The sequence below is a fragment of the Lynx canadensis genome, chromosome C1 (assembly GCF_007474595.2).
Source record: "Lynx canadensis isolate LIC74 chromosome C1, mLynCan4.pri.v2, whole genome shotgun sequence".
Lineage (NCBI taxonomy): Eukaryota > Metazoa > Chordata > Mammalia > Carnivora > Felidae > Lynx > Lynx canadensis.
In genome coordinates this window covers 212,500,452-212,518,417 of record NC_044310.1, presented here as the reverse complement: position 1 = coordinate 212,518,417, position 17,966 = coordinate 212,500,452, and positions in this window count along the sequence as shown.

Below are 17,966 nucleotides of genomic sequence, written 5' to 3'. Positions count from 1 at the left end.
GTGACAGCAGGGAGCAACAGTAGCCGTGGGCCGTGGGGACCCTGCTTCTCCTCCTGGGGTTAGGAAGCCAAGCTGACCTCTTCTTTGCTCTAAGGAGGACCCTTGCGTTTGGGGAAACTGAGGCAACTACCCCCCACCCCCGCCGCCCCCTGTCCAATGGATTAGAATAAGAAAAGAAATGTGAACATATTTCGGTAAAGTGGATTGTGCCAGTAACATCATCGTCATCATATCATATGTGATAGTTTATTATCAGTACTGTTCCTCCAATGTGTTGATGTAATGAGTTCCACCCTCAGAGGATGACCTCGCCTAACCTTATGTAAAGGTCCTGGGGGACATCATCGTCATGCCGTAAAGCATCTCCAAGGGCCTATCACGCCAGCAGATCCGGTCTTTGGCACCATTGTGACTTGTTCCCCTACCCTCCGCCCCCTCCTCCAGTACCCCCTTCCCCCGCTCACTTCTCCCCACCCCACCCAGGCCGTGTCCTCTCTCTGCTCTTCATCATCTGCTCTTAGGAGTCATTACTCCTGGTATGAGTGCTCGGCCATATGGTTTTTCCGTCTTGGGATATTTACATTGGAACCGGGAGAAACTGTCATTCAAACAAAGAATCAAGAGAGCAAAAGGGAGACACTTTCAGAAATATCCACCCCCACCCCCCACCCCACACTCCGCCCCACGAGGAGCATCTGGAACCAGCAAACCCGGAAGGGGGGGGGCTCGCACCAAGCAAGCGAGGCACCTCGGCAGAGGACGGGGCTCGGGTGCGTGTTAAATTTCCGTGCATCATAATCCGTCTCCATTACCCCTGGCTTTCCACAAAGCCCCCCCCCCCCCACTCAGTCGCCTTGGGTCAGTTGCCCTTTATGGGAGAAAGGAGGTGGGAACATTTCCCAGGTGAGGTCAGACCCACAGACTCGTGGCTAAGCTGGAGAAGGGCGCAGTTTCCCCCGAGACTTCCAGGACTGTTGTGGGGGCAGCCAGGTCCCGGCGGGTGAAATCACAAGCTCTTCCGTTTGAAGAGGAAAGGGAGGGTGAGCCCATAAAACTGAGGCCCTGGGGCTACTGATGGGTGTGGCCAGGACCTGCCTTCAAAGGGAACTGCTTTACCAGGGCGTCTGGCTGGCTCAGTCAGTGGAGTATGTGACTCTTGGTCTCTGGGTCGTGAGTTCAAGCCCCACGTTGGAACTTACTTGAAAAACTAAAAACAAGGGCTGCCTGGGTGGCTCAGTCCGTTAAGCGTCCAACTTCAGCTCAGGTCATGACCTCACACAGTTGGTGAGTTCGAGCCCCTCGCGGGGCTCTGTGCTGACAGCTCGGAGCCTGGAGCCTGCTTCGGATTCTGCGTCTCTCTCCCTCTCTCTGCCCTTTCCCTGCTCACGCTCTGTCTCTCAAAAGTAAATAAACATTAAAAAAATTGAAAAAAAAACCACCCCAAAACGAAGGGAACTGCTTTACAGATGCGGAAACATATGGAACCGAGGTAGGAATGGCACCAATATTTTGATTCCCAGGTGAGTGCTCTTTCCGCGACAGCACTCTGGGTCTCTGTGCCCTCCCTCCCCACTCCAAGACCCTCTCGGGCTCTTCACAGACCCTGCGCCATCACGGGGTGACCCACCTCCTCCCCAGCAGAGGTTAGCACAAGCCCGAGTGCCAGCCTCCACCCGATCAGCACCTGGCGGAGAACAGACATACTCTCTGCTTGCCTGTTCTGCCTCATTTGCCCTCCAGGCGCCCTACACCGGGGCGAGGAGTTCTAAATAGAAACGATCCCTCCTAACCGTCGCTCGCAGCGAGGGCTCACATCTTTCCATTCCCGTGTGCCTGGCGCAGGCTGGGCGCACAGCAGAGCCCGTAAATGCCTGGTGATCGACAGCTGCAGGCCTCACCCTTGCCCCAGACCTCGCTTCGAACTCGGGGGCAATTGGAGGCTTGGCTCCCCCTGGAGCCAGGGTCCCCTAGCACCTGCTGGAGATAACAGAGAGCAGGAGTCCTGCCCCCGAGCCCGTCATCCCCAGCTCGGTGAGGGAGCCTCGGCCGTCCTGGTAGAGGTGACGGCAATGCAGGAATAACTGGGGTGTCTCCCATCACCACTTACAAGTAAGGCCACGTTTCTCTTAAAGTTCACGCGACAACTCAGCGTGATGGGAAAGGCCACCTGTGGCTTGGGAGAACGTTTCCGGTGATAGTGTCACACAGGGATTCGAACGGTGCTGAATTGGAGTAACTGAGACTTGAGGGGAGGTCACAGGGACTCTGGAAGTCCCTGGTGACTTACCCTGAGGCCCAGGGGACGATGAGGACACAGACACCCAAGCCCCTGGTGAAAAGTTGAGATAAAAATGTTCCGTGACACGTGAAAGTAGAAACAAGCAACATTTCCAAATTAATGTATTATTTACCTGCTGTGGAATTCAAATAGGTGTTTGAAAATGGGCGCCTGGGAACTATTACCGTGAGAGACATTTAAACAATTGCAGGCTCACCCTCATGGTCTGTACGTTCGAGTTGAATCTTCTCATTTGGAAAGATGATTTCTTTTGTGTGTGCGTCTTCTTCGTGGCCAGGTGGAAGATGCCTCATATTCAAGGTTGCCTTAGGTTTGGGCAGAGATGGCGTGTGCCCATGGTTCCTGGAGGAACGCAGGTCTGTGTAGGTGGAGCCAGTCCAGATTCTTCTCTCGGGACATGGAAGGAGAGAGGGGTGGCATTGCCCCAGAGGCAGTGTCTGGGCTCATGTCTGCTTCCCTGCCACACCTGGGTGACCCGAGGGCCCGGGGCTGGGGACCCCAGCATCACACCGACATCAGCTCTCTCTCCTGGAGGGAAGCCCTGGGAGGCCCCAGGAGGTTGCATTCCCCTGCTGGGGTGCCCTCAGCAACTCATCTTTACCTGGTGCTTCTCCTGGTTACTTGGGGTAACTCAAACTGGTTTCTCCTGCAGGCAACCAAGAACCCTCCTGTTAGGGAAATGATGCTTCCTGTTCCAGAAGGAGAAAGGCTGGCTGTGGGGAGAGGGGATCAGGGCCTCCAGGGTGCAAGTGGGACTAGAAGATTCCCTCTTCGATGGGGGCTGACAAGGGGCTGTCATATGGACAGACCCTTCCCATAAGCCTCCGAGCTGCAAGTAAGTCCTTTTGGATAATCTCACCTTCATCCCTTGGGAAACACTGAATGAGGGTCTTTTCTGGGATGAAAACATTCTGGGGTGGTGGAGGCAGGACAGTGGTCATAGATGGCGCCTGGGGGGGGAGAGGCTCGGATTCTTCCCTTTCCTGGGGCCAAGGGGGCAGAGGCCTGACATGACCTCCAAGGGCCACGTCCACGGAGACCAGGGTGGTCTCCGCAGGAGGATGTGTAGGAACAGGAAGCTGCTCTGAGTTCTCTGGGCCTGTGAGCAGCACTGGATGGAGTGTTCTGTCTACAGTCCGGGTACCTGGTCCGGATTTTAGCACCTGGCAGCTGCCGCCTGAAGGTCAAAGAGGCGACAGTAAACTCACCTGCCCCACATCTCCGGGGGGTTCTCACTGTCCTCTGGTCTCAGACACACATCTCTCCGGGAAGCCGTCCCTGACCCCCAAGCCCCAGTTAGGCCCTTCCTATGTGTCCCCATCGTATTCCGGCTTCTCGCGTGGAGCTGAGGTGTGTGAGGGTCTTTTGGCTGCAGGAAACTCCCTCAGATTCCTTCAGGAAAGGCAGATGATGATGCTAACTACACGATTTTATAAATTTACTAAAACTTATCGCGTTGTCGGGCAAGGAAGGAGGGTGGAGGGTGGGAGGGAGGGAAAGCCAGCTGCTTCATGGCCAGGACGTATACGGAAATAGAGCCAACAGGACGCTTAGCTCCACTGCAAGGCCACCTAGAGCCCTGGCCAGAGCCACCACAAGACCTCCCTGGGTGGGCCTCACGGGGCCTGGAACATGGCCCAGTGCTCGGAAGGACTAGACGTTTCCAGAAAGTTTGCTGACGCTGATCTCCCCTTCTAGCCTTTCAGCTCTGTCTCCTGCCACCGCTGCCCCTCCTAACGGCCACTGTCTTCCCTGGCCAGTCCGCCTATGTTGATCGCTGGGATCCTGAAGATGGGCTGCTTGTGGGTCAGGCACTCACTGCTGGTCCAGTCAACCGCGGCAGGGGTGCCACGGGGCCACGCAGGGCGTGACGTGGCCACCTCTGGAGGTGCCGCCAGACAGGCGTTCTGAGGCTCCACGTGTGGGTCCCTGCCCCTAAGCCTGGGGCCACTCCCTGCTGTCTCACTGGAACGCGGTCGCTCCCGTTTGTACCTTCTGTGTCTGCTCTCGAGCTACAACCGCAGAGTCAGGTAGTTACAACAGAGGCCGTAGGGTCTGCAAAGCCACAAATATTTCCAATAGGGCTCCTCGCAGAAAACATTTCCTGACCTCTACTCGGAACTGCAAGCTCTTGAGAGCAGAAGCTTAGTCTCGTTCATGCCTGGACTCCCCAAACCTAGCAGAGTGCCGGCGTGGAGTAGGAACTCGATAAATCGTGGTAAATGAACGAATGAATGGCTCTGGGCTGGCTCTGAACCCTCCGCACCCCTCACTTTAGAATGAGCAACCTTTTCACTCTCCCGCCCATTGGACAGGGTGAGCGACTGAGCCACTTTGCCCAGGACGGTGGGTTTCCCAGGACATGGGACAACCAGTGCAAAAGCTGGGAAAGCCTTGGGCAAAGCTGAACGATTTGTTCACCTTATGTTGAGCAGCCTGGCCTTTTTCTAAGCAGAAGCACCGCCCGCTGCACTTGGCCAATCGATGCACTGCGGGTTGCTGTCTAGAACCGCCTGCCCGACAGAAACAGTCACACACATAAGCACCTACGTAACGGCAACGGATTCAAACAAGCGGGTAAAAGAGCGAGGCAGTGCCCGATGACGGTAGCCCGGGGGCTGGAGAGGCCGTGGCGGTGGAGACTCTGGATGTCACTGAAGGAAGCAGCTGGGGTCTCTTCAGGCACAGAGGATGAAGAAAGACTTCCCGGGAGCTGGCGTCCAGCTGGTCTTGACTGAGAGAGGAGGAGTCCATCGCTGGCAGAGAAGAAGGAAGGCAGTGACCTTATTGGTGTAGGAGGCCCCTAGTGTCCCAGTGTCAATACCAGGTCCTGAGCCAATTTCTGTGACCAGCGGGATGGGGGGTGGCCGGCCAGCCAGGGGCACGCGCCCATCTTGGGGGCGGCAGGTGGGGCACCGACTGTGGCACCAAGAGCATCCTCTGGGCTGGAAGAGGGACTCTGGAAAGGAAGTGAGGATGACTCGGTTTGGGTTCCTTGCAAAGCAGAGCAGGAAGCAAAGGGTCCAGCGACACCCCTTTGTTGGGGCGGGGGTGACCCCCCGGAGCAGGAGGGAGGGAAAGGAGCATCTGCTGGGAAGAAGTACAGGCCAGTTCCAGAGTGTGTTATGGAGCTTGGCCACAAACCGGTTGCTCAGTCGCGGGGGGCCGTCCTCTGAGAGGCTGTGCAAGGGACTGTTTCTCGGCACGGTCCTTCAGAAGAGAAAAGGAGAAGAATGTGTCCACCGGCTCCGTCGCAGTTTCACTCCTAGCACGTTAATTGTCTGGACTTCCTGGCTGAGCTTGGGGGGACGCAGTGTCTCATTCCCCAATATCCAGGGAAACCCCAAAGGCGAGAGGGGCACCTCCGGGACGAGAGGCTGCTGCGTTGTGCGTGGGTGAAACGGGTCCGAGTCCACACACGGGGGGTGGTCTCCGTAGTGCCTGGGGCTGGTGGCCAATGGCCCAAAGACAAGTGACAGGGGCCCAAAGTGGCACACAGAGGCGTCTGATACAGAGGAACTTGAGAGGGCGGGCTGGGATACAATTAGAGCATCCTCTGTCCTTCTCCAGACCAGCTCAGCTCCGCCTCTCACTGAAGCTGACCGCCGTTTGCACGAAGAGGTAACCGGGGCTGGAGTAGTCATCGGGTTGAGGGAAGGTCCTCTGTCTCTAGTGAGGACCAAGTCCTTAGCCCGCCCCCAAAAGAAAAGGCAGAGTGAGCTCCTCCCTGTGGAATCCAGAGTGGTCTTAAAATGCCGCTCGGCAAATGTGAAATGAAGCTGAAAGAAGGCATAAACTCCCGAACGCTTTCTTGCCTGTAGTAGAGAAATTCTAAAACAGAGCACTTGGGTGTGGCGGTGGGAATCCAAAGATAAACGGCTAGGTTCGAAATCTTGCCAAAGGATGTGGAGGGTTGGAAAGCAGATGGGTGGCAGATCTGGAAGGAACTGGGATCTGCCCAGGCCTGGCCCACCGCCGAAGGGAGGACGGGGGGAGTTGTTCTCACCGTGCGTTTGCTCATCTCACTGTATCATGCTCAGACCCCAGCCTTTCTCCAGGGTGGGAGCCAGGAGGTCATGTTGCTCCAGAAGCTGGGGGTCCCACCCCTTGGCCTCAAGGTCGGGTGAGGAGAGAGTGGCCCTTGGCGGCTGGTGGCGGGGTGCGGTCACCATCTGCCTGTGCGGGATGGTCAGGGCTTCTGTGGTCTGCTGGGAAGGTGGCCCAGGTCAAAGAGAGAGGTGACAAGAGTGGCACGGGGGAGTCATAACACGGTGAGACATTGAGCCTTGATGGCGCAGGATGAGATTTGACATGAACCCAACACACAGCTCCCCCACGGTATCCTGGGCTTGCCCCTCGCAACACGGCACAGTGTCCCATCACGTCCCGTTTGTTCTGTGCCACTAGATGTGAGCTCTGGGAGGGCCAGGCCTGGGCCTTTCTTGTTTCTTGTTCACCCCTCCACGCCCAGGACCCGCCCCGCTGCGGGCTCCCAGGTGAGCTCAGGGGCCCGTGTCTGTATCTCAGTCCAGGTACCGGGTGTGCCCCCCGCCCGGAGTCTGGCTGTCAGGTCTGGGAGCTCCTGGAGGGCAGGGCCGGTGTCCTGCTCGTCTGTCCCCATTCCCTGGACACACACTAGGACTAGCACACACTAGGACTCCAAACCATTCGTGGAATGAAGGACTGACATCGCCTCCTCACTCATTTCCTTCTTGGTTCCACCTCAGTCTGTGGCCAGGGCCAGCTGGGTGATGTGCAAAGAAACTTCTCTTAACTAGGAAAACTGTGACGCCCCCCTCCGTGCAGAGATAGGAGCGGGTTTCCTCACGGCTCCAGCCTCCCAAGGATGGGAGCACAGCCAGCGCGGGGAGTTTTCACCCCGGGGTGCGCTCGCCTCCCCCGAGGAGGGCTGGGCCACGTGGCTGCCCCACAAAACTGGTGGAAGACGGCACTCCTAAGCCAGCATCTAGTTCCCTGGGCTCCAAGCCGCCCGAGGGTGGCCGCTGAAGCCCTGGGACTCGGTACAAGTCACCGAAATACTGTTCTTTCCGCCTCGTGTTTGCCCCAGTTCTGGTAAATGCAAGTTTTATTGCCAGCAGCAACAGCAGGCCACAGCACAAAGACAGGGTCGGAGAACATCCCGCTGGAAACTTTCCTGGTCTCGGAGGCACAGTCTCTGCTCAGCAAAGCCTGGCCGGGGGATCCTCGGTGACAACGGTCTCCTGGGTAACAGCAGGCCAGAATGGGGAGCTCGGGCCCTGCTGGGGGGTCTCTGGGGCCAGCTCTGCTGCGGGGGGATTCACAAGCGGCAGAAACGACCTGGGTGGGCGCTGGGACTCCATCCACATCACAGGCCTGGAAGGAGGGTGCACCTGGGTGGTCAGGGGCTAGGATGCCCTTCCATGCCTGAGAGAAGGGGGCACTCCTGAAACCCCGCACGACAAGTCCCCCAGCCTCCACGGCCCAGGCCCGCCCTGTCCCTGCTACGGACTGGACATTTCTGAAGGCTCCGAGAATCAGGTTTCTCTATCTCTCGTGAATTGGGAAGAAGGGACTTTTGCTCCCCAGACTGGTTAGGGCTGCCCCCTTTCCCAAACTGCAATTTCCTAGTTTCTGTCACCTTGCCGCCCACTGCTTCCAAAGCCCTCAATCCACAGAGGCCTGAGGATCTCCCGGGGTTGGGTCACCGCGTCCCCTGCTTCCCACAGAAAGCCCACAGCCTGGGGCCCTGCACCCTGGAACCCCGGGCCTGTGGCGGGGCCTGTGGCCTAACAAGCGTCTGCCTTCGCACAGCTGCCCAGGCAGAGGGGGAGGTAGGGGCTGGTGTCTTCTCTTCAAAGCCAGGTTTGACTACTTCTTTCTCTTCTCCCGCTTCACCCTTTCCCTACAGAGCTAATTTTACCACCAAGGGAAGACTCTGGAAGCCCCCAGGAGGTTAGCTATAGTTTTACAATAAATCACCCCCCCGGGTAGTGGGAACCGGTGGGGAGGGGCTTCACGTCACCCCTCTCTGATCTGGGTTGGGCCCAGAACTGCTTTGACCAATAGAACATACCAGAAGTGGTGTGCCGGGGCCTCCAGCCCAGGCAGTTAGAAGGCCTGGCCGCTGCTGCTTCCTCCCTCTTGGAACCCAGCCCCAGCGATGTGGGGAACCCCGAGCAGTCAAGCGGAGAGGCCCATCTGGAAGAAAATTGAGGCTCCCGGCTGACCAGCCCGGCTGAACTCTGAACTGATGTGAGGCTCTCCTAGCGGTAGGTCCTCCTGCCTCCATAAAGACAACTCAGCTGATGACAGGGCAAAACCAAGCCGTCCCCACTGAACCCTGCCCAGACTGCAAAACCTTGAGCAAATGCTTGCTATTTTCGGCCACAGGTTTTGCAGTGTTTATTACGCAGCCAACAGATAACCAGAGCAATCACACGGCCAATAAATAGCGGCAGTGGTCTCCAAACCCAGGTCTGGGAGCCCGGGGTCCCCTCTCTTGCGGCCATCCCCCCGGGCTGCGTTGCCACCACGGACACGCACGGCGGCATCCGGAGCTCTGACCATCCTCCCTGAAGTGAGGCTGTGCAGACTTCCTTTTGTGTCCCGGATGCAGCTTGGTGCCCTCCGTTCCCAGGAGCCCGGAGCACCGGAACATTCCTCCTCACATGCTCCCTGAACTCCCAGCCCAGCCAGGGGGTGCAAAGAGCTGGCCTCAAGTTAGACCCATTGTTCTAGCACCTTCCTCAGCTAGAGAACCAGCTGCCTGGGATGCCCACAGGCGAGCCTGCAAGGCCTGAGCAGTAAGTAAACCCAATGAGGTTTTTTTCTCTCCTCTTCCCTCTCCCCCACCTGTCATCCGAGTGTAGATAAAGATCCCACAAGCTGAGAGAAAAAGAAGTCAGAGAGGCAAAGTGAGGTCATTGAGGGGGGTCTGGGTCCTCCTGCCTCCAATCACCTGAGGTTAGCTCCCAGGGAGACCCATCAGCACCCCTTGGGGCTCTGAGAAGAGGGAGGGATTGTGCCCACTGGGCACACACCCCGAAACAAAGGACTGGCAAAGGAGGAGGCTCCAAACCGGTCCTGCAATTTGCTCCCACCCCCGACTCTGGCTTGCTAACTGGGCAGAACACTTATCTTTTTCTTTTCTTTCTTTCTTTCTTTTTAATGTTTATTTGATTTTGAGAGGCCGGGAGAGAGAGCGTGAGCGGGGGAGGGGCAGAGAACGAGGAAGCCAAGCCGGAGGATCCAAAGCCAGCTCCTCCCTGACAGCAGAGGGGCTTGAACTCACGAAAAGTGAGATCATGACCTGAACTGAAGCTGGACGCTTAGCCAACTGAGCCACCCAGGTGCCCCTGGGCAGAACATTTCTAAGGAGAGAATGATAATGAGAGTCCCCCAAAGCCATGCCTCTGCATTTTGCCTGGGGAGAAGGGCTTCCTAAGACTGCTGGAGAGCTTGGTATGTTGGGAGGGGAGGACCCTGAGGACACAGTGTGTGACAGGCTCTCGAAGCCTGGGTGACGGGCTGTGGCCGGAGCACAGAGCAAGGAGGGGTGGCTGTGCCAGGAAAGGCCCACCCTGTGGGAGCTGGTGGCATCAAAGGATGTGGGAATGTTCCAGCAGCGGGTCTGAATTAGCTCCAGCCCAAGGAGCCCTGAGCTGGCAGCACGTTCACGTGCATCGAGGTGCAGAGGTGAGGGTGGGGTGGACGCCAGAGACTCCCACAGGTGCCCGATACGAGTGCTCGGGCCCCAAGCCCTCACCCGGGAGCCGCCTGGGAGGGAGAGGGGGCGCGGGAGCACCAGGCAGGGGCGAGGAGAAGCTGGCTAAGCTCTCCTTTGCTCGCTGCAGGCTTCCCACGGGGTGCAGCTTTCAGATGGTGGAGGGGAGCAGCTCCGGCTTCAGATGAACTTCGGAATCTGGGTTATTTTTCCTAACTAGACACCGTAATTCCCGAAATCGGATTTTTGTCGTGAACGTGACCCCAAGGCATTTTTCTTATCTCAGACTGACCTCCAAAAACACCCCAGGTGCGGGGGTCGGGGGAGAACCAACTTCACTGAGCAGGTTTGGAAAGGAAGCGGGGAAGAAAGAACTCAGTTGTTTTCTGACAGTATCCCACAAGCCTCTCTTGCTCAGCAACCCTGGTGCACAAGCAGGAAGAATTCTAGAATTCTAGCTCATTGAGCCAGATAGGGATTTATCGACAGGATGCTGGGTGGCTTAGAGAATCACTGGGCGGCTGGAGAGACTGCTTCAGTAATTGGGAGGTGACGCGGTGACCGCGGTTGAAGGTTGGCCGTGGAACCACGGAGAAGATGCCACCACCTCTGCCCACGGATGCTGGGTGATGTGCTGGCCACTGTCCCCCATCCCGCACATTTCTAGCAGTTATAAAAAGAGGCAGCGGCTGTCTCCATCAGCGCTCCGTTGGAGGGAAGACCTCAAATACAGGAACATGGTTCTGGCGCTGGGCCCTGGGGGAGGGGGGAACGGAATTGATAGTTACTAAAAGGGTGAGCCTTTAATCGATGGAGCTTGAAAGCGACGTAATGGCTGAGTTTACCCTGCAAATGACCAAAATTACATTTTTCCACCACCAGGATAAACGGGGACTTGAAAACTAGATTGTTATACAAAACAGATTATTATGGGAAAATAAAAGTACCTTTCTGCACGCCTGAGTTTTCAGCTGTGGAATTCACACTCACCTCAGAGATAATGCAAGAAATGAGCAACATAAATCACTGAAAGTCCCAGGCCACACACTTGAACATGGTGGGCGCCGGCTCAGCAGGTGTTGGAGGACCACGCTGGTCAAAGTCACAGAGCGCCCCCCCCCCCCCGTGACCCCCCACCCCCTTATCACCTCACGGCTGTCCTTCTTCTATTTCTTTTCAGTCCTCCTGCAGGAATGGCCCAGCCAGGACTTGTTAGCTTCCAGTGACAAGCTCTCTGTCTCACGGGTGGGAGGCTGGCACCCAGACCTTCATCCAGCTCATGTGGCACATGGAGAGGATGAGACGCCCGTGGTGGGCAGCAGCATCTGGGCATCACCGATGCTCTGGACCCACCGTCCTGGGAGAGCACTGGCCGTCCCCGGTGCCCCCAAGCCCTGGACTTCAAGCTTCCCTTCCAGCCCCCAAGACCCCTGGAGGAACCTGGTCCCAGGAGGGCCAGCAGCTCTATCGCACTAGGCTGTGTCCTCTGGCCCAGGAGCGTGCACTTCTCTTCCCTGCTGGATTTTTCCACACCCTGCCATTCCTCTTCACTGTTGTCCAAAGCTCAGATGAATCCCGGGAAGGCTGACTGGCCATTTTTTGGTCTCTTCTGAGCCCCACAGTGCCAGGCCGCATGCAACCCTTCTTCTTCTTCTTCTTCTTCTTCTTCTTCTTCTTCTTCTATGTTTATTTTTGACAGAGAGACAGACAGAAAGCGAGTTGGGGAGGGGCAGAGAGAGAAGGAGACACAGAATCGGAAGCAGGCTCCAGGCTCTGAGCTGTCAGCACAGAAACCAACACGGGGCTCGAACTCACCAACTGTGAGATCATGACCTCAGCCAAAGTTGGGGGCCTAACCGTCTGAGCCATCCAGGGGCTCCAGAAACCGTGTTTTTAAAGCTGGAAAAGGCCTTCGGAATGACTTAGCACCAAGATGGTGTCAGCCTCACTAGTGGCCAGCAGAGGAGTCCAGACGCCCTGGGCCTCCAGACGCGGACCCCACATCCACTCTGGGGACACTGCAACCACTACCGCAGGTATCTGCCCCATATACACTCTGCTTCCCCACAAGGGCACTCCCCACAACTAGTGGTGCCCACAGCCCACCAGACATCCCTGGGGTGGGCAGGGACTCGTGTGCCATTTTCTCCCTAAGCATTTATTGAAGCTCTGAGGTCCCTGCTAAGTAAGACTTCAACACCAGTGGGTGGTAACTCCTTCAGGCAGAAGGCTGAGAAGGGTTTCCATGGAGACCGCCCAGGCTCTGGTTTCCATAGTAACACTTGCACGAGGTTACAGAGCTTCCTATATGTGTCAACTTAACATTTCCAACTACTCTAGTCTTCAGGCCAAACCTGGGCCTGATACAGAAATTGCTTTCTAGGAGGGAGGGGTGACAGACCTCAAGATCCAGAGGGGAGATGGGTGAAACTGTGCGCAGTTAGCTGACAGTGAGGGCATCTCCTCAACCAGCAGGCCCTCCCCCATACCCGCTGCGAGGCATGTGCACACACACACACACACACACACACACACACACGTTTGGATTATAAAAAGAATACATCTTTAGACAAGGAAGGATATAAAGTCCTACACTTCCCTGCCGTCCCTGCTATCCAGAGGTAACTGGTGTTAGTTGGCTTTGAGCATCCTTCCAGAAATAGTATATGCACATCCATAGAGCCATCTTTTAGAAAATTCACTAATGGGATATATATTGTCTCTCTACCATCTGTTTTCCCCTAATTATAGATCTTGGAGAACTTTACACATCAGAACAAATAGATCTACCTCATCTATACTTTTTTAAAAAAGTAAGTCCCCAATCGAGGGACTTTTGTTTTTGGTTTCTTGCTATTACAGCAATAAATATCCTGTACACATATTTTTGTATACTTGTTTGAGTATATCTATATGGTAAATTCCTAGCAGTGAAATTTCTGGAATGTTAAAATTTGATTCTTGTCAAACCCATTTTACTGCCATTATTGATACAACAGGGCTTGTGCATACTTGAGAAAACTGGGTTTTACTGAAACAAAACAAAACCGCAAACCAATCTCCCTAACTCATTCTATGAGACCAGTGAACCATTAACACTAGAGCCTGACAAGGAGAGCATGAGAAAGAAAATTACAGGTCAGCTTTACTAATAAACATATATTTAAAATTCCTAAATAAAATATTAACAAACAGAATCCAATAGCGTAGACATATACACCACATTAACAAATTAAAAAAGGAAAAATATGTGATCATATTGGTTAAGTACAGAAAAAAAATCTGATAAAAGAATTCAACATATATCCCGCTTAAAAATGTAAACAAAGAATTGAGAACAACTTCTCCAACTAACTTCAAAAGAGTATTCTCTCAATATCTATCACTAAAACTATACTCAAGGTGAATTCCCTTTAAAAATCAAGAACAAAACAAAAATTATGACTATCACCATGATACCAGAGCTCCTACTCTATGAGGTGGGATAAGGAAAAGAAATGTTTTAATTATTTGAGTGGAAGAAACAAAATCTATTCATAATCGGTACAGTGGCCTATGTAGAGAACACAAAAGAATCCTCAGATAATGTCTTAGAATAAATAAGGAAGACAGCTTGGCAAGTTCACTGGATCAATACTCAAAAAGAAATTACATTTCTATACATTAGCAACAAAGAGGTATAATTACTATAACAACAAATAGAAGAGACTCAGGAATCAATCTGATGAAAGATTTGCAAGGCTTCTGAGATAAGTATAAGCCAATCTTTCAGTAGGAAGACAGTGAAGATCCAGAATAATTTTTTAAATGCTGTGTTCATGGCTCAGGACACTCGGTATCAGAGCAATCTCAATTCTCCTCAAGTGGATATGTAGACTCAATACAAGTCCATTAAAACCTCAACATTTCATACAACCACATGAAACCAAAATGTGTATGAAAACAGAGGACAGAGAATGGGCATGGCCTGCTGCAGAAAAATCAAGGTAGGAGACCTGCATTACCAGATATCTGGACTTTTTAAAAGTGTGGTTATGGTCCAAAGGATAGACCTACTAGGACAGAACAGAAAGCCCAGCAATAGACCTTACACAGATGGAAACTTGATCATTGTAGGCACACACTGCAGCTCAGTGGGGAAAGAAAGAACCAAAACAGAAACAAAAACAGAACAATTGGTTATCCCTACCTCACACCATACCAAGGAATAACTTCCAGGGAATGTTTACATGTAATATAAAAAATATTAAAAGCATTATAAAATAATCCTTGAGGATTAGAAGAAAATATAAGACAGTATCTCTTCAATGTTGGGATAGGAAGGATTTCTGAAACAAGAGGCAAAAAGTCATAATCATAAAGAAAAAGATGGATAGATTTGACATTAAAACCAGTCATTTCTGTTCATCAAAGAAACAACAAAGAAAGTGAGGAGACAAGTCATAAACTTGGGTAAGAGATTTCTCATACACTAATGACATTATACATAACGATTATATAAAATATGTAAATATAAAAGAACTCCTACAAGTCAATAAGAAGAAAACAAAACATCCAATAGAAAAATAGGCCAAAGAACACAAACGGCCATTTTCTAGAAAAGGAAATTTGAGGATCCAATACACATATGAAGCTCGTCTCACTTTCCTAGTAATCAGGGAAGGGAAAATGAAAACCATCATGAACTACCATTTTTCTCTCAATCCATTGGCAAAAAGAAAAAAAAAAAGATCCCAAGGGTTGTTAATATTAAGTGTTGGCAAGGATGTGGAAGAAGGAAAACGCCTATGCACCACAGGTGGGAATGTAAATTGGTTCAATTCTTTACAAAACACAATATGGCAGAATCTTGTGATTTGAATACTTGCACACTTGCGACCCAGTAATTCCGCTTTCAGGTGTATATAACAGAGAAATCCTCGCGCAGCTACATCAGATGCCTTGTAAATGAAATGTTGGTAAGAGCATTGTTGTAATGGCGAAAAATTGGAAAGAACCCAAATACTCATTGTTAGAATAGGTAGGCAATTGCATCGCATATTCACATAATAGACTGATATACAGCAGTGTAAGTGAATTAAATAATATTAGAGGCATTAACATGGATGAATCTTAGAAATAAAAGGTTTGGGAGGACACAAGTCAGAGAATAAGACATGTATTTCATTATTACTTTTATAATACTCAAATCCAAGGAAAACTACACTAGGAGTTCATAGGTATGTGGTAGAATTGTAAAGCAAAGCAGAGAATCTCAGGAGTTATTAATTCACCTGTTTTGGGTAATTACTATAAAGAGATTGGCTAATACATGGGAAATTGACACATTTTCATGGTGGCCTTTAGCTCTAAGAATGGATGTGTCTTTTTTTGTTTTAAGTTTATTTATTTCGAGAGAGAGAGAGAATCTCAAGCAGGCTCCATGCTGTCAGTGCAGAGCCTGACACGGGGCTTGATCTTAAGAACTGTGAGATCTCAAGATCTCAAGAACTTGAGCCAAAACCAAGAGTCTGTTGCTTAACCGACTGAGCCACCCAGGCACCCCAGAGAATAGAGGTGCCTTTAATGTCCCTCACAGGATACGGAGGTGAGGGATGTGGAGGGTAGAAGCTGGGATGCTGTGGGGGTTCCCGAACACGGGAGCCAACATTCCCGGCATCCCTGAGCATGAATGCTTCTCCTCACATCTGGAGGTGGTCCACTTCCCCTCCACTTAAGTCAGGGCTGGTTTTGTAACTTGCTTTGACCACAATGCAATGAACTAATATTCTGGAACTTTGGATTGCACGCCTTATGAGGACTGGAGTCCCTGGCTCCCTCTCTCTGGGAGCTCAGTTGCCAAACTGTAAGAAAGGCCAGGCTATTGCTTGGAGGCCATGCTGAGCCAGGCCAGGATGGGAGTGGCACCTTGGATGCGGAGTCCAGCCAAGCTCTCAGCTGCATGCAAAGCAGGAGTGAACAGCCAGTGAGAGCTGGTCAAACCCGGCCATCCCTAGGAACCAGGCCATGAAGTTCTGCGGTGGTTTGTTAGGCAGCAGCAAATGGAGAGGTGAATGCAAGAAAACCAGTGCTATTGGCATCTTTTGTTTCATTAGTTGGCTGGTGGGTTTCCAGAAACACATTGGTCATGATGCTTTATAACTTCCATACCAGTGACTTAAACTTTTTTGAATGTTTATTTTTGAGAGAGAGAGAGAGAGCACACAAGTGGGGTAGGGGCAGAGAGAGAGGGAGACACAGAATCAGAAGCAGGCTCCAGGCTCCAAGCTGTCAACACGGAGCCCGAGGCCTGGCTTGAACTCACGGAACTGCAAGATCATGACCTGAGCCAAAGTCGGACGCTTAACCAACTGAGCCACCCGGGTGCCCCTACGTACTAGTGATTTATATACAGCATTTTGTATGTAGTGAATGCTTCGCAGTGTAACATATTTAACCAAAAAAAAAAAAAAAAAAAAAAAAGCTTCACCTGACGTGCAAAAATGCATCTTCTTAATTTTGATTTGTATTTTCTATGTACGTGCAATTAAACATCTTTTCATGCTTAAGCAATGATCCATTTGTATTTCCCTTACTGTGAACTGCCTGTTCATATTCTTCGCCTATTTATCTATTGGGTTGTTCATTTTTCATGATTTATAAAAATGTTGCCTATCAGGAAAATAGCCCTTTTTAAAGTGTCCTAGGTTTCAAAAACATCTCCCCCAGTGCCCGTTAAAAACCTTTTGACTTTGTGGTATATTTTGCTGTCCATAAATTCTAGTTTTTCGTAGTCCAAGTTGTAATTGGTGGGTATCATACTTAGGTCTTCCCTCCTCTAAGATTCTTCTAAATCATTTAAGTACTTTTATGGCTTCATTTCATACTTAAAAACCTTGGTTTATGCAGACTTAATATTATTACTGGAAAGTAGGATCCAGGTTAAGTTTTGTCAAAATGGCTAGCCAGTTGTTCCATTAAAAAAAACCCAAAAAACAACAACAAAAAAAAACCCCAGGGGGCACCTGGGTGGCTCAGTTGGCTAAGCGTCCAACTCTTGATTTCAGCTCAGGTCATGACTTCATGGTTCGTGAGTTCGAGGCCACATTGGGCTCTGTGCAGACACTGGAGAGCCTGCCTGGGATTCTTTTTCTCCCCCTCTCCCTCTCAAAATAAATAAACATTAAAACAACAACAACAACAACAACAACAACAGGGGTGCCTGGGTGGCATGGTCGGTTAAGCATCTGACTCTTGATTTTGGCTCGGGTCGTGATGTCATATCACAGTTTGTGAGTTCGAGCCCTGCATCAGGCTCTGCGCTGACGGTGTGGAGCCTGCTCGGGATTCTCTCCCTCTCTCTCTGCCTCTCCCCTTGTGCACACGCACTCTCTCAAAACAAATAACTGCACTTAAAAAAAACCCCACATGTGCCCCATTAAATATCCTCATATTTAAGACCATTTCCAGGCCCTCCATTGAGTCCCGTTGACCTTTTCCTTTGCTACGTGGAACTCTTTAATTATAGTAGTTTATGATGTTTAATACCTGGAGGCTGTTCTTTCCCCTTATAAGGACTTCCAGACTATTCCCCATGTTTACTTTCCCAAAAGAACCTTGTCAAGTTAAACAATAAATCCTGTCAGCATTTTAATTGTGATTGCATTGCATGCAGATTGACGTCTTCCCAAGATTGCCTTTGAGAACAAGGTGTGTCTGCAAACTTGAGTCATTTATGTCCCTCACAGGTTTATTGAGCCGGACCAGTGGCAAGGATGTAGGCACCCACCCTCACCCCGGTCCCGCTGGGTCCACCCCGCCAAAGTTCCGGGAAGCTCTCCCACCACCTCCTCTGTAGAATGAGACCCTGTGACTCATGCCAACCTCAGCTCGGACCCACCGAGGTGGTTACTAATTGCCCCGAAACTGCGAAGAACACTACATCGTCCTTGTGCTTGAGGACAAGCAATAATGATGTCATCT